Source organism: Manacus candei, unplaced genomic scaffold, assembly GCF_025592945.1.
Source record: "Manacus candei isolate 608988 ecotype Guabito, Panama unplaced genomic scaffold, ASM2559294v1 h1tg000042l, whole genome shotgun sequence".
NCBI lineage: Eukaryota > Metazoa > Chordata > Aves > Passeriformes > Pipridae > Manacus > Manacus candei.
In genome coordinates, this window is record NW_026138090.1 from 4,980,155 (window position 1) to 4,997,275 (window position 17,121).

At 42.0% G+C, this 17,121-nt stretch overlaps 1 protein-coding gene across 4 annotated transcripts in view; it reads right to left on the reverse strand.

Moving 5' to 3' along the window:
* The window catches only part of GRM3 (glutamate metabotropic receptor 3), a 104,632-nt gene that overhangs the window by 59,067 nt on the left and 28,444 nt on the right, over positions 1–17,121 (reverse strand). For 2 of the 4 annotated variants that reach the window (XM_051795290.1, XM_051795292.1), the window contains exon 2: positions 6,716–6,824. The exons of 1 other annotated variant lie outside the window; for it this stretch is intronic. The gene's annotated coding sequence lies outside the window, so the exon portion shown is untranslated. The remainder of the gene's footprint in view (positions 1–6,715; positions 6,825–17,121) is intronic. One more of the 4 variants, XM_051795293.1, reaches the window with a different exon arrangement.

A 17,121-nucleotide genomic window follows, 5' to 3' on the forward strand; every position in this document is an offset into this window, starting at 1 on the left:
AGCAGGCTCATCCACTTCTTGAATATCTCCAGTGGAGGAGACTTCACAACCTCTCTGGTCAATCTGTTCTCATGCACAGCCACTTGCACACTAAAGAAATTCTTCCTAATATTCAGGGGCAACTTCCTGTGCATCAGTTTCTGCCCGTTCCCTCTTGTTCTATTGCAAGGCTAAACAGGCCCATCTCCCTCAGCCTGTCCTTGTAAGAGAGATGCTCCAGTCCCCTAATCTTTGTTGCCCTCCTCTGGACCTGCTGCAAGAGTCTCATGTCTCTCTTGAGCTGAGGAATCCAGAACTGGACACAGCAGTTCCAGATGTGCATCACCAGGGCTGAGCAGAGGGGCAGGCTCACCTCCCTTGACCTGCTGGCAATGCTCTTCCCAGTGCACCCCAGGGTACCATTGGCTTCCTTGGCCCCCAGGGCACACTGCTGGCTCAGGGACAGCTTGTTCACCAAAACCCTCAGGTCCTTTCTATTTTAGGCTGATTCACACCCTGCACTCTATTGACTGTATTGATGAAATCCACAAAGAGTCAGTTAGTTCACAAGTAGACGTCAACAACAAAGCTAAGATGGATTAGATAAGATGGGTAAGATGGTCTAGATAAGATGGATTCCCCTTCATGCTCTCTTAAAATTTCAATCTAGCTAAGGATTGGTCCCTCTGTCACATTATTTTAATGTTATCAGGCCCTGACAGCATCAGACCTTGTGCCTTAGTACTAAAAGCCCCCCTCTGTGAATAGGAGCAATACCATATGAAATAGGGAGAACTCACATTTTGCAAATCCATTCTCTCTGTGGACAGTGTTTCAGTTTCATTTTGGGATCATTGATTTGCTGGCTTCGAGCTGTTTTCTTCATCAGGCCCAGAGGATAAGCTTTTTTTGCACTGCATCTTTCTCTCTTCTATGGCTAATGCTAGTTTATTCTCCTTCAAATCTTATGTAAAGCTTTTACAGGAGAATACATCTGTGATATGCTCTTCTGGTGTTTTTTTTTTGAAAAATATGAATAAACCAGAATAAACTAGAAGATTGTCAGTGTATTTTGCAGATTATCTGTGTTCCAACTGTACTCACAGGAAAATACAAAGTCGATTAAAACCCACCCAGTGCAAAAAATATGTTTTTTGATTCTGTCAGCATGGCTAAAGATGAAAGCTAATGGCAAATCCATAATACAGTCACACAGATCAAATGATCTATCAATCCATAAGCTTGCATTCATGGGAGATAAATGCTTTTATTATCATCACAGCGTGCCCCAGTTAGTCCAGCATGAACTTGGTGAGTTAACTTGGCACTCTGCAGTCAGGGTGCTGGAGTGTAGGAAGTTTGCTTGTTATGATAGGATTGCAAATGCTAGAAGTTCCATTTCTTCAATCTGTAAACTGTTCCTTTCACTGATCACTGATCAGGTCAGTAGCTGCTCTCAGGTGTATCCCATTCCTTGTTCCCTGTTGCAATTTTCCTGTGTTCCTCTTCCAAACCTTTCCCCTCTTCATGTCAGCAGCCTCTTTCTCCCAAGTTATCTGTATACTGCAAGACACTTTAGATGCCCCTAACATTTCAGTGGCAGGATTTTTTCCTTTCATTTTATCTGACTGTGCTGATAATGGAGAAGAGACTCTTCTGGGGGTCAGCCCTACCATGGCTGGCTGCTGAGAACAGCAATGGTAATAAAATCCCAACTTTGCCTCTGTGATTTGTTATTCTTGGCATGGATAAGTTGGTCCCAAGCAGACACAGTGAAGCAATGCAACTTCCTGCTTTATTGTGTGGGATTATTCTGGATGGCACTAGGAACACTGAGAGGCTCAAGCCTTCTAAGCATGGACAGACTCTTTAAAGGTTTCAGCTCCTGGTGTTTAAGAAGGCTTCCCTCAGCATGTATAAGTGGTGATTATGTTGAAGGGCTGGTAACAGCCCAGCTTCAGGACATTCTCAGAGGTTTAGCAAAAATCTCAATCACATAACTCATGTGCTCACTCTCAGTGTCCTGACATAAAAAACTGCAATTGCTTATCAAGGAAAAGCTTGCTGGAACTTTTTCTAAATTGCAAAGCAGCAGTCCTTCCATCTCCACTTGTCCACTTGTACCTTTTACACAATTCCTGTCTGAAACTTTCCCCCCCTTATCCCACTCTCAGCTCACCTTAAACTGAGTGTCAAGTGGAAAACACCCTACATTTCCATTCACCTGGGGCTTCAGACAGCCACATGATGGGAAATGTTTGACAAATTTAGCAACAGGCACCACAGTCAGAGAAAACTTGTACATTTTTCAAGCTCAATTCAATAATTTGTGCCAGTAGCTGTACTGACATCCCGTAGAGTCAACGTGAGACTTTGGTGTGGTTCACTGGTTCATTGAGTCAGGGGTATTATAGACTTGAACTGTGAGTTCTCTTGTACCAACAGACTGTTTTGAGCTAGGTCTGTAATCACAAGGAATAAAACACTGTGCAATGCAATGGTCAAATTAAGTACCAGCGAAAGAAGCTCCATTTGTGTCAATCATAGTTATCTTGTTGGTGGATCTGTCCCATTGTTAACGTTAAAACCTTTTTGTTCTCTTGTTCCAGCTATTTAGAATTATTCATTCATCCTGAATGAATATCTTGTGCTTAAACTGAATCTTAGGAGCTTATTTAGAACCACTTAAGATCTTAAATTAAATATGAGTGTAATGTGGGGAGGCATAGAAATGAAAGAACCATAATTTTTCAAGTGGAAAATTAAATTTCCTCTCCTTTCCTCTCTTATTTGATGCATCTAGTACAAAGTTTATGGAATTTGAGTAGGTGTACTAAGAAAGTCAGAGAGCTTTGGTAGACATCTGCATGTGATAGATATCTGTGTCTTATGGACACATCTGTTCTCAATGTCTGGAGCAGTATCTGCCTTGTTCACACATGTGCAAGCGAACAAGCCAGTTTTGCCAGCTGCATGCTGGTGCCCCTGAGTGACTGCTGAAAGTGAGGCCAGGTCCTCATTGTGACCATGTTGAGTACATGGACCACATTAACATGACTATTGGTGGTCCATAGGAATATACCAATTGAGAAATTTAATTTCTGATAGAAGGTACAAACTTTTTTCATTGATACTTAAAGGACAACAGGACCGACCTATGAATTAGTTCCTGTTTTTCTGTTGCATTTCAGGACCCACAGGGAAGAAATTAAATACTCATCATCTGGCCAGTATGGAAGCTCAGAGCTTTGATGCTTTCAGCTGTTAAGCCTGCTGTTTCATAGAACCTATTTTCCACTCCTTGATCTGCTGCCCAAATCAATGTGCTGATGTTTGGTTGGGAGCAATACAGTTCCAGACAGGGTTAGCAATTTATAAAATTTCCGTCGGCCTAAGCATAGCAGTGAGCATATATGTGAATGCATGCATGTGGTCTTTCTGGCTGCTTTCAGCATTTGGTAAACAATTACAGGAGAACATTAGCTGTGCTTCAGTGCATACTGTGAGTCTAAACTAATGTCATGATCTTCACTTGGGGACTGACAGCATCCCTGATGGCTCAGCAAGGCAACAGGGAAGTAAACCTGCAACACACCTCATTTTCTTTAGGGTACTTCGCTGTTTTGAACACCTAACCCTTACATTCAGAAATATTTTTTTTTCATGGAGTTGTGAGCAGGTCTCTCTTTTTCAGTAGCTGAACAGATAAACAAGAATATTTTGTATTTCCCCACCACTACAGATCCTTTTGTGACAGGGAATAATGCCATACCTGTATTTTACCAATGAGAAGCTGTGAAGAAAACAAAGTATGGCATGAATTAATGGCAGAAGAAGCAAAGATCACTTCATTCCCAGTGCCAGGATAGAACTCTGAGATCACCAATATCTAAGAACAATGAAGAGAACAAGAAGCTCAAGGCAGTGTGGTATTACCTTCAGTACAGCCCAGTCCACAAACAAGAAGAAATGGATCCTGTTATGACTGATATAGCTGCAAAAGGTAGACACCATTTAGATTACCAAAACACTTTTCAGGTCTTCATTATCCAGAGCTTACTTGTTTCTCCTCAAAAACATTAACTGAATTCCCATTTTTCTTTACCAATGTTGCCTCACTTAAACTAGACAACTAGGCCACAGAGCTTTACAAAGCTATTTGTTCATGAAGATAATGAATTTAAATGGGGAAATGCACTGAGTGCAGCAGAACCAAGAGAAAAGAGCTCTACAATAATAGGTCAGAACAGCTTAAAGTGCCCTGAATACTCATTGTTTTGTTGATGAGAAAGAGGGAACCCTGGAATTTTGTATGAAGGTGTCCTTCAGCACTTTTTGACTGTATGACAATCATCTAATTTAGATAGTAACTTGCCTAAATCTCAGGAAAACTCACGTACATCACATTTTTCCTTATATTGGCTCATTAAAGCACATGAGTTATTTTTTCAAGAGACTTTGGACTCATAGCATGTAAAATCCTCTTCCATTTGTTGGAAAGGCTCCAGTCTAATAAGTAAAACAGGGTACTGAAAGTTGGTTCCAGTCTCATCTCTGCCTTTGGCTCACCTCTTTGTACCTATAGAAGATAGAGATAATATTACTTTCTGACCTTGCAGTTGTATCCTAAGAATTAATGCTTGTAATGCATTACGTGCTCCTCCAGTGAATGGTAGTCTGGTCAATGAGTACACTCCGTTCTTCTTTGCATGGAGGTAAATTAGATGTGGCTCTGATGGCAGCAGAAATCTGGCCCCATTGGATAGTGACACGAATCCCATGTTCTCCAGGCTTTAGACAGATCCATTCAGCTGGCACCATGCCTCAGACCTAACTTCAATGTTGTGACATATCTTGCCAGCAAAGATTTTTTTCTGGGTTGTGAGACAGTATGTTGACAGGTAAAGCAAGAACTAGGGGCGCTCACTCTGGTCAAACAGGAGATCTCCTCTGGAGAATTACATTACCAGCTCCCTCAGAAAGGAATGATGGCAGAACAGTTAATAAGGCCTGTGGGATCATCTCTCCTGCTACCACACAGAGAAAAAATCATAAGCTAGCCATCTTCCCAGGGCTCCCTCTATTTTCTGGGCACATGCAAGTTCCTTAGGAAAATCCCATGGGATTTTCAGAGCATCTGGGTTTGGCTCCTGCTCCAAAGTGCTTTCTGGAAAGCCTTTCTAATGGCTATGGGGAAGTGGAGGGAAGCCAGCTGAAATATGAGGGTGTCAATAACGTCTACTGAGTCTGAAGTGCCTCGGGACAGAGTTGCTGGTGTAGACAGACAGCCTCTAGGCAACAGTGCTTGGCTGACACTGCTTTCTGAAGCCAGCCTTCATCTTACAGCCATCAGCAGGATGTTGCTGGGAACTCCTCCTCACTGTACTGAAAATAGCCAGCCTACATCTTGGCTTGCAGCCCACAGTGAGCTGGGGGATCTGGACAGAGAGGAAGCCCTCTCCCCAAACAATCCCTGACAAGCATCAACTAAAACCTCATCACACACCAGTCTGGCAAGCCCCAGTTATTATTAGCATTAATTATTCATATATTTCCATTTTATTTAGTAACTGACTTACAACTATTCATATTACTGTCTCCTTACTCCAGCACTTACACAGGCTTAAAGGACAGATGATAAATATATTTCATACTTCCTCAAATGCAAATGTTTTTGTTTGTTTTTTGATGTTTACTTGCTTGACTGGAGCATTCCACTTGAGCCTCATACCCTAGGTAGTTACAACAGATTGCAAAGTGGGATTCATGCCTGGGTAAAGACAGTTAGCTTGCTTTACAACACCAAGATAGGTGCTGGTCTGAAGCACCGTCATGAGGTCAGTTAGATCTAAGACTTTAAATGCCAGAAGATTTACAATTCCATATTGACAGCCCCTATGCTCCTCCTCATCTTTTCCCCAGCAATAAGACTCATTTAAATCTTTAAAATATGGGAAGCAGAAAAGGAGTGATTAATTTTACTTACACAACAGCATTCACACTTATAAGGTTTTGACAGCTTTCCTAAACCCAAAGGAATTCAGATAGCTAGAGCAAATGAATGTGCACGAATACTTGCATTGAAAGGATGTAGTTTTCAGGGCTGAACACATATTTTTTTCCTGCAGGAAGCTGACAATGAGGAGAGTATGTAGGATGCTTTACTACCACATTCACGTGATGCTACATAATCCCCCCCCTAATCTTGTTCAGCATATTTTCTTTGTGTTTCTTAAATCAATAGAACTGCAGCGAGTCAACAGATTATTTCAATATTTCATAAGATGATCTGCCCTTACCACCATACTTAGTACCTATTGTTTTTGGTGAGGCAAATAAAATCTTTAAATGTTAGATTTGCTACGTAGAGGGAAGATGACTGTGTGTCTTGGGGGATAAGGAATTAAACTGCAGAAAGCTAAACATATATGCGTGAAGCTGAATGCTTTTGGAAACAAATTCTGTAGATTTTTGTTTTTTGTATCACTCTCATGATTTTGGATGGAAAATGTAAAACTTGTGATGAATTCGTAATAGGCCATTGCATTTCCATCTGAGACAGAAGGAACGTGCTTACTTCTTCAGGAGGGAAGACAGATGAAGGCAGGCAAGCTGCAGAATAAAACAAGAATTAAGTGATAGCTGCTCAGTGATCATTGTTCTGGTCTATGTCCATTATCTGTCTGGGTGTAGGTAGGAAAACACCACATGAATTTAAATAAAACCCATTACTCACACTCGCTTACGGATGTGATGATAGGAGTTGCTTGACAGGTCCTACACAGGGAACTCGGATGTAATTGAGCCCGTTGCTGTCTTGATTCTCCTCCAGCAAAATCCTCTACCTGTGCAGGAATATTTTAAGACCTCACTAAATTTGACAGAGTGTTAAGTTTTTTTGCTTATTTGGTTTTTTTATCATTATTGGGTCTCTACAATAACAGATGGTGAAATCTCTCCTGACTGAGCCAAATGCCAGTGATTTTCCTTACAGGATGTCATGCAAAAACATTAACAGCTCGGCTCCTATTAGTACTAGAAACTGATGGTCTGGCTCCAGCACCTTTTAAAGTTCCTGTGTGTCTTTGGATCAGCTCCTTGACATGTCTGAATGAGGCAGGCAGTCTGCTTTAAACACTCCTTTATTATTCCCAGAGTTTCAGTTGGGCATCCTATTAAACAGCTTAAAAATCTCTCCTTAAAGAGCACTTTCTTTTTAAAATACACAGGTTCTCTTATACATGAGTGTAAGGTCAGGGCACTTTGTAGGTAAGTTTAAGATATCCATTTATTTTTTCCTTCTTGAATGAGGGACTGCTCACTTCTGAGATGACCGCTGCTTGTGGTTTGTGTTTGCTGGAAGCAAACACTTATAAGATTGCACTTGACAGAGATTAGATAGGTGGCAATCAGCTAGGCCAGGTTTGTCTTTCCTTGGTCTTTTCTTGTGTCTCTTGCTGTGCCATATTGAAGGAATATGGCTTAATGACTATAAAGGGATATTTAGATTTAATTCATGCTCCTAAAGCTGTCCTAATTGACTCTTTTCTCTCATCATGGTTAACTTATCAGCTGCTGATCATGAAATCTCAACTGAATTCCCAATTCCATGTCAAGTGTGCCTGCAGTAACATTTCTTCCTCCCTATAAGTCCCATATTCCCCACTGGTGATATGAAACACATTGGAGTACTTTTATCACATTGATGGGGCTGTGAGAATAAGTTTGGCTATATTTATAAAGTCCATAAATTTAGATTTTCTTCTATCCATATCTACCTGCATTTCATGCTGTAATTCTTATTTTCAAGCATATGTATCTATTTATGATCACTTTTTATTATTAGATTTCCTTTTGATTTATGCATCAAAAGATTGTAGAAGAGACATTGCATAGAACACAACTGTGAAATGAATGAATTGAGGAGCATATAGATATCTCAAAATTGCAAAACGGTGTCAGCAATTGGCTGCTAATTGTGGGGGGTGTGGGGGAGGAAATGAGTTGATAAATGTGTTTGGGAAGCACCTGTAACAAAAGTCCTAAGCCATGGGCTTTTGTTTTACTGTGTTCAATGTGTCACTTGCAAAAGCACAGAGCAAAAATCTAGAAGAGAACCCCTAGAAGAGAAGCCAGCTCTGTGCAAGGGGTGCCTCAGTCTAGTGAGAAGGGTTGGGTTAGTCCTGGTATGCCTTCCTCAAAGCTGTACAGAAGTGGATGGAGGTGCTTCTGCATCCCTGTGAATCATGGCATTGATCCTTTTCTTCATGTATTCCCTCCAAAAAGCTTACATATGCTTCACTTGTGTCCTCAGACACCATCAGAGGAGGAAGAAGTATTGGTGGTCCCAAAACAGAGTGTTTTACTTGTTGGAACTCTGCTCTGAACATGCCCCAAACTGGGGACCAGATTTGAGTCTTTCCTTTGCACTTAAAGAGAATGAGACAGAAGTGCTTCTCCTTCCCTTCCTGGTTCCTCTGATGAGGTGCCTGAATTTGTGCCGAATATTGTATTTTAAGCAATGTGTAAGTAAAACCAGGGGTCCTAAAGATGCAAAACACTCACTACAGTCGGCTTTATACATGTGCCAAGAGTCCTTCCTTCTTCATCTCTGGGGCTGTCTGTGTTGGATAACAGTCAATAGATGGTAATGGACACTGAGTGACACAGTAGCAATGGGGACAAGATGCCTGCCAACCCGATACAGCCCTAGTTATGTACAGATGTTCAGGGGTTTGGGCTTTCATTACTCTAGGCCCCTTTGTAAGTTCTGAATTTATCCACTTTGGCATTTTCCTTGAGAGACGAGACAGATAGCAAAGACAGAGGAAAGAAAGTGATTCCTATGAAATATCTTTAGGAGAGTTAATTTCTCTTGACTGATATCTATGGAGTTTCCATATTAATTTGGAAGGAAATCATGCTCAGCAATTGTCATTACCTCCCAGAGAAGTGCTGCATCTCTTTGGAGGTATATTTGACACATATTGTGTCAAAACTCACTGTCTCTCACACATGACATCTGAGAGCTGAAATGATGCTCCAGTTAAAAGAATTGGGAACCAAATTCCCAGGGGCTGTGGACAGTTTCTGTACATAAAGCTCTATTTGAGTATAAAGCAGATTTTTCTGAAGCATTCACAATCATTTTTACATGCTCTCATAGAGTTAATTCTGCATTCTCTTGATCACCCAGATAATTCTTCACTACATCTGATCCAGTTTGGCTGAAATTATCTTAGCAAATAGGGTGGGCCTTGGACCACTCTCTGGTCTGGATACTATCTGGCAGAGCTGTGCTGTGCCCTTACAATGAAAATCTCTGGAGCTCCAGAATTCCAAGGTCTCATCCCAGGGGTCTGATGTGAATACTGCTGGGGCTAAGACAGTCTCCAGCCCCTTCCCAGGAGTTGTCTTGGGAGAGTTATCTCGGTCAAACTCCATGGCTAGAGACTGTCTTAGCAATTAAGTGATATGACCATAGTCTGGTGTCTGTTAGTGTTTGAGAGCTGTACTTGCAATCTTCGAGCTCCTCTGTCATGAGTGCAGATGATCAGAACTGTGCACAGTCCTTCAGACAAGGAGCTGTACAATTATCATGTCAATAGCTATGTCTTGTCTTATAAGCTAAATTTCTGTGGGACTGTCCTGATGCAATGAGAGCATTAGGACCACAATTGTGGCCAGCCATCCATCTACCCTCCCTCAGCCTCTGGAAAAGGGGATCCACATTGAGAATGGAAATGGTTAATGGTCCCCACCACGTCCTAAGTCCCAACACACATCTAGGAATTATTTGGGACAGTGTCACATCCCAAAAGAACTCCATGACTCAGGTCAGAAGTATTCCAGGGATCATTCCTGCAATTTCTCAGTATGGGCAATTGGAATTATATTGTCAAGGACTTTTCCCTGGCACTATTTAGCTCATTAGTAATACACAAAGACACTCCTCACCACCTCTGCTAGAGAAATCTTGCCTGATGCATCCCAGCACTGAATTTGCTTTGCTAACAGCTGAATCAAGAATGTCTCTGGGTATCCTCTCTTGAATAAAAAAAAAATTGAGTGTCTCTTCCCAAAAGGTCTCAAGTACAAGCTTTCAGTTGCTAACTGAAATTCCTCATATTTTCCTAAAGTTGAAAGTTCCTTTCTTGAAAACAACAGAAGAGATTACATGGGTGCATGCAGCACCCAGTCAGTGAATGCAACTTCCAGGAAACAGATGGAAAGAGTATTTTCTGCAGATGCAAGGTGTTGTTGGTGCCATTGCACAGGATACCATTTAAAACTTGTGTATAATCCATGTATTAGTATAAAAATAATAATCGAATTAGGAATAGATAAGGAGAAGGACTACTAAAAGGAACAGGGGACTGATGAGGCTGTCTTAAGGGAGGAGAGCAGTGGGGCTTCGCTTATTTAGCTTAGAGAAAAGGAAGCTAAAGTTTTTGACAGCTATCCATAGACACCTCAGGGGTCTGAGTACTCAGAAGGGAGGAGAGTGAAAGACACTTCTGGCATGAGAACAAATGACTGTAACATGGTCCTGAATAAACAGACATTGGAAATTATAAAGAAGTTTCTAAACAGCAGAGGAATGACATTTTGGAAAAGCTTTCTGACAGCAGGAATAACAGTCAAAAAAGCAAAATTTAAGAGGCAGCTGAAGAAATCCAAAGAAGGAGTTATATGAACTGATGGCTCATGACAGCGGGAACTGAACCCAATGACCAAAGAGGTGCCTTCAGGTCCTGTCTCTGATGATCTGAAAAGTATATGAGACCATGTCCCATTGATCTGCAATGACAGAGAAGGTGGAGATTGAGTCTCAGTCTGTCCAGATCTAAATGCAAGGTGATGTCCTTGAGCAACAGTCCTGCCAACCCAACTAGTAGCAAAAGAGCTCAGGAATAGCTTCTCTGGAGATGCACACAGTAACTTGATTTAATACAGTTGTGAAAGAATGGACTCAAAGTGTTATTTCTTCTAAATTATAATATCTTTTCTCCTGGGTATGCTATAATCATGAGAAATAAATTGACAGATATCTAGATACAAATTTTAAATCCACCAGATCTTAAATTCAAGAGCTTTTGTATCCAAATGGCTGCTTCATGCCCTAAATTCTCTGAATTGTGCTTAATTCTTGCAGCACATAAGGCATGTAAAAACCACCCACTCACTACTTCAGAGCCATTTTTCTTCATCTAAATAAAATTTCTTTAGTTCCATTCATCTTACAGCTCATTCAACAGGTCCCTCTGCAGCAGTGAAGGGAAGCATGTTTCAGTGCACTAATCCAGTTCGGAGATGGATTAATTGACTCACAGACCCCTCTGATCACTAGCCAGATGTCTCTCCCCAGCTGGCAAGCCTTACTAATTTTCTTGTTGTTGTTGTTGTTGTTAATTCTGGGTTTCCAGCCAGCGGGGGCCCTTCTCGGCTCAATCAAGGGCACCATGCCCTCTGCTGACATTTTGTATTCTTTGGCCTGCTTTCCCTTGGGCAAAGATATTCAGCTATGAACCTCCTTTCCTGGCTCTTTGTCATCTGGCCTGTGGCCCCCGGAGAGAGCTCTCCTGGTGCAGTTACACTTGGGCATCCAGCACATTGGGCCAGCACAGGGCAATGCTGTGGATATTTAGGGTGGGTGATGGAGGCATATGGGGCCTGCAGGGCCAATACCAAGAAGTAGTCCAAAATTTCAGGTCTGTGCATTTCAGGAAAAAAAATGACACCCATAAGAAGAATTAGAAATATTTCCTTCATCAGGCTGGGTGCTATGAAATGATAATGAGAGAGAACTCTCAAGAATGCTGAGAAGGACTGCATGTGACTAGACTGGTTAGGACACTAAATTGGGAAGCAATATAACATCAGGGATGGTTTGAAGATGGGATATATGTGTGCTTCAGGCTCCATTCCTGATTCTGTCATTCTCCTGATGTCTTGAGCAAGACATTTCACTTCTATTTTCTTGTGCCCAACATAAGTTAAATGATAACCTTTTTTATTTTTTAAGACACTTGCAAATGAGCAAGACACTGTATAAATTAAGTACCATTGGCATCATTGAATATATAGCCATTTATTTGCAGTGATTTGGGTAAAACCATCATGTTGCCAAATGCAAAGGTATTGATTTGGCCAGACTGTAGAACTTGACTTTCTCTTTCCCAATGTCTTGGGTCATCACTGTGATTACACTGAGTGGAAACTTAATGAACAGGAATTCATCTGGATGGTACAACCTTTATTCATCTCAGCAGTGACTTCCTCAAACACAGGTTATGGGTGGTAAGTAGTCACTGAGGGAGGGCAGAAGTAGGAATATTTGAAGACTTGTACTACTGAACACCAAAACTCTGAAGTTAAGCTATGCATATATATGTCTGAAGCATTCTTATTGTTTCTGAATTATGAAGGTGAAACTGGTTTTCTAATTTCTCGCTAATGGGGGTTATTATACCAAACTGTAAAAAAAATGAATTCCTGAGTTATATGAATATTCACCTTTTCCCTTCCCTTCCCTTCCCTTCCCTTCCCTTCCCTTCCCTTCCCTTCCCTTCCCTTCCCTTCCCTTCCCTTCCCTTCCCTTCCCTTCCCTTCCCTTCCCTTCCCTTCCCTTCCCTTCCCTTCCCTTCCCTTCCCTTCCCTTCCCTTCCCTTCCCTTCCCTTCCCTTCCCTTCCCTTCCCTTCCCTTCCCTTCCCTTCCCTTCCCTTCCCTTCCCTTCCCTTCCCTTCCCTTCCCTTCCCTTCCCTTCCCTTCCCTTCCCTTCCCTTCCCTTCCCTTCCCTCCCCTCCCCTCCCCTCCCCTCCCCTCCCCTCCCCTCCCCTCCCCTCCCCTCCCCTCCCCTCCCCTCCCCTCCCCTCCCCTCCCCTCCCCTCCCCTCCCCTCCCCTCCCCTCCCCTCCCCTCCTTTTCACTATAACAAGCTGTCAGAAATTAGTTCACCGGAATAGAAAAGAAAAGCAAAGACTTCTCCTTGACCGCAGAGTTGGGCTTTTTTTTTCATTAGAAAAGAAGTTGCAAAATATTGTTTCATGACAAGATCAAGAAGAATGCAGCTTGAGAAGAGAAAAGTAAGAAGTTCATCTAAAGTGTGAACATTAAGAGTTCAGCTGCATTTCTATGGGCCCAACACTTCCTACTCCAAGTAAAAATGGGGAGGAGGTCACTTTTTCAGCATCAGAGCGGTTGCTTACAATTCACAGGGATGTAAATAAAAAGAAAATCTCACTCTTGTAATTTAGCATCTTTGGTTGTTTTTAGCTGAGGTACGTGCCTTGTATAAATCCCACCACAAATTTCTTCCCACATCAGGCATAGCCCCGGGGAAGTTGTTTTACAGGGAAATAAAGGCTTCGACCTTTGATCACTGTAACCTGCCTTCTCACAACCCTGAAAACAAGTGTCTAAAAAATTGAAATGTGAGCAACACACACCATCAATATCAATTACTGCGTTGTTAGGTGGTAAATTTTCCCCACAGGGGGTGAGCAATCCACTTGACGTATTTGGCAAAGGGTTTGATTCTCCTCCCCACTGGCAACAATATGATGCTGACATCTCTCTATACACTTTGGAGGGGTGCAGAGCAGAGTAAAGGAGCAGAACAGGAGTAAGAATCAGACCCGAAGTCTCTGCAAGTGCAGAGAGAAGTGGTGTCTGTCAAGAGAGGGTTTATGCAGTCTGAACAGCAAGCTCCAATCTTTGAAGAAAAGACTTCAAAGAGAAAAGGAGAAAAGAAACAATGTCTAATCTTCATACAAATGTGCTCAGGGGTCTCTGAAATTCAGAAACTTCCAGGATTTAAGAATTAATTATCACTTGCCAGAGGGAAGCTTTATTCGCAGGTAACGGTTACAGCAGTCAGAGTCCTTTAGGTGTAAAACTCATGGAATTATATTGAACTGATTAAAGCTCAGTAAATCATCATATTTCCCTTTGGTGTACTTGCACACTTTCCAAGTGTTTGATGTTATCCTTCACATTGTTTATGAGGGACACATGACAGCAGCTCCTAAAATTTCATCTTTGAAAGGAGATACACTTGGAAATATTTTGGTACAAGAGTTGTGACTTGCAGGTTCACATTAAAACATGCAACAAACTGATGCAGCTCCTCAGGTCCTGTAGAGCAATGCAGCCCTGTTTGCTTCTCTTTAACACAGCAAAAGACAAGACTAAGTCATTTGTCAGCTCCATGGCTGTATAAATAGCGAGGAGCACTGTAGGTGACTAAAAGCAAAGCCTGGCTATTCCGATTCCTCTTAGCCGAATGGTGTGTATAAAATGTCCCTCAGGCCAGGTATTTAGGATATCTCAACACCTCACAGACTTTATTGGTTTTTTTTCTTATAATACCCTTTAGAATAAGCACTCCTCTTACGTCCATTTAACACTTGAAGTTTGAAACCTGAGGAGGTGGTTGCAGGGCAAGTTAGTGGTGAAATCAAGAGTTAAACATTTATGTATCTGGAGGACTCAGTTACATGATGGAGTTATTGTGCTCAAGAAAGTGAATGATTTAATGTGGATACCAAAGTTAGGCCATGGTAATGTGTAGTTTAAATCCTGCATTTACTGAAGCTGAGGGTGTGCACCCAGCTGGCTGGTGTGGCTCAGCTGCTGCACAGAAGCACACTAAACCATGATAACTCGATTTTGCATCCCAGCCCTCTCTTCTGTAAAGCACTACCTGTCTTTCATCTTTAAGACTTCAATCAAAAGAGCTGCTGCAGAAACTCGTGGGAGAACTGCACCACGGCAGGAACCAGTTCCCTGACATGAGCAAGAGGGTCCTCAGACCCAGAGCAGCTATATCTGATACACAATAAAAACATTGCCTCTCCTAAAATGTCAGTGAGCCAAGGCACCTGCACAGAAGGGAAAGGGAATGGAAAACAGAGCCCATGTCCAATGCAGCTATTTTGAAATAATGAAACTCTCTGGCAGGTTTACAATTGCTTCATTTTATGTTTATAGCCATATGGCTTTGGAAGTTAAATGGAATTTGTCTTGGTATTTGCCCACCAGCAGTCAGGAGGCATCTGTGACAGTTGTCTCCCTGTACATGAGTACTTTGCATCCCGGTAATAAGCAGACCCAACCATTGTGCACCACCAGCATTGCCAAAGAGATGGCCAAAAACTGAGTAGATGTGGCAGTTTGTGACACGATTTAGTGGGCAAGGTGGTATTGGTTGGACTTGGTGATCTTCGAGGTCTTTTCCAACCTTAATGATTCTATGATTCTATGATCTTGGAAGTGTCACTGGCCATCACAGAAGACCTAAGTAACACAGGAACACTGTATTATCCCATGTTAGTATCCAGAAGGATTCAAAGTACAGAGTTTGACCCTGGTGTTGCTTTACAGGCAGGGCTGTGAGTGTTTGTTTTCAAAAGAAATTTTCTTCCGCGAACACTCAGAAAGATCCCAGGCAGTCTCCTCTCACTGACTGTGGCAGCTCCCAAGACAACAAAACCAAAGGTAACTGGTGCTGCCTCTCTCTCTCTCCAAATGGGAAATGTTGATATTTCAAGTATTTGTTTAACTGCAGATAGTTGACACAGCTTGTGAGAAATTATTCTGGGAGGAAAGCAAACCTCCCAAACTCCTCCACTTCCTTTGTCTCTGGCTCCTCTCGGCTCCTGCTGGGTGATCTGAATCACCCCACCAGGAATGTCCCTGCCCCAGAGCAGGGTCCTCCACCCCTTCCTCGAGGTTAGTGTTCTCCTTCAGCCATCACTCCTTCCAGAGCCAGGGATCCGGGGGTGCACAGGGAGCAGATCCTTGGCAGCCATAAAGGGGTTCAGCTCTCCTGGCATCAGTGGGGCCAAGCTCTGACACCCCAACCCAGGTGGGGTAAGTCAGGCAGACTCTGCCCCTGAGTGACTTCATACCAAAACAGGGAATCTGGTACTGAGCTATTTTTGCCCAGTGGGGGATATTTTCTGTGTTTGTTGTAAGATTTTTGGTGTCACTTGTCACATGCTTGGTATAATGCATTGCCTGAGGCATAATTAAATTCAAAGGGCATGTCTGTGTTGAAAGGGAGGGTTGCAATTTGTTGCTGTTAGGATTTTTCATTAAAAACCAAGCAGTTTTTCTGACTGGCAGGAACAATGGTTACAGAACAAAAATGCTGTTAAATAAAGAGAAGGTAAAGGCTTTTCTTTTCTTTTTTTTTTTTTTTTTTTTTTAACAACTACCTTCCTGACATTCTCACACTGACTTGGAATAACGTACAGCATTTAAAAACAGTGGGATTGTAACAGCAAGCTGAGGCAAAGAAAAGAGGAGCCTTGACATTAAGAAAGGTCTGGGGTGATATTATGTATACCAAATTATATATGTTTATCTATCTATACACACAAATATCTATATCTGTAGGGGTGCGTGTGTATGTGTTTCATCTCTGGATGAGAAATCTGCCTTTGCTGCTGAAGTTTCCCTGAAAGCTCAGTTAATTAGTTCTCATAATACCCATGGAGGCAGACATTAGTATCATCCTTATCCACAGATGAGGAGATAGGAAAGTGCACAGAGAGAAGGATGCACAGAGAGATTAAGGGATTTCCACTACAGTGAATTCAGTGTGGAGCTGAGAATTCAGTCCAACAGGCAAAATTCTAACCCTATTAAAAGCAATGGGAGACTAACTTACAAGAAGCCTGGATTTGGCAATTTTTGCTTGCTTTGTTGAAACCTCTCTGATCTGTTCAGTTACATGTGCCCTGATGTTGTTTTCAGAAGAAAATTGTGCGTCTAACTCTGTACAGCTCCTGGTCAAATCTCAGCTGAGTTCTTCAGTCCCAGAGCTTCAAAATAGGGGCTGAATCTTTCTTTAAGAGACTCTGTACCATACATTTACATATGTCTTAAAAATAGTCTGGAGTGATAAGTAAAGCAATTTAAGATCTTCCTAAACAGATTTCTATATTCGCTTAGGCTACCAGGGTCACAGAACTGAATTTTTACATCCCTGCTTGCTATATTCCACAGACAGTGCTATCGAGAAATGACTGGAGGGTTTCAGCTAAACAGATGAGCTACTTTGAAAATAGATTGGGCAAGGCAGGCTCATTAAAGAAAAAAAAAAAATAATGTCCTCATTTTATAATGGCTTTGTTG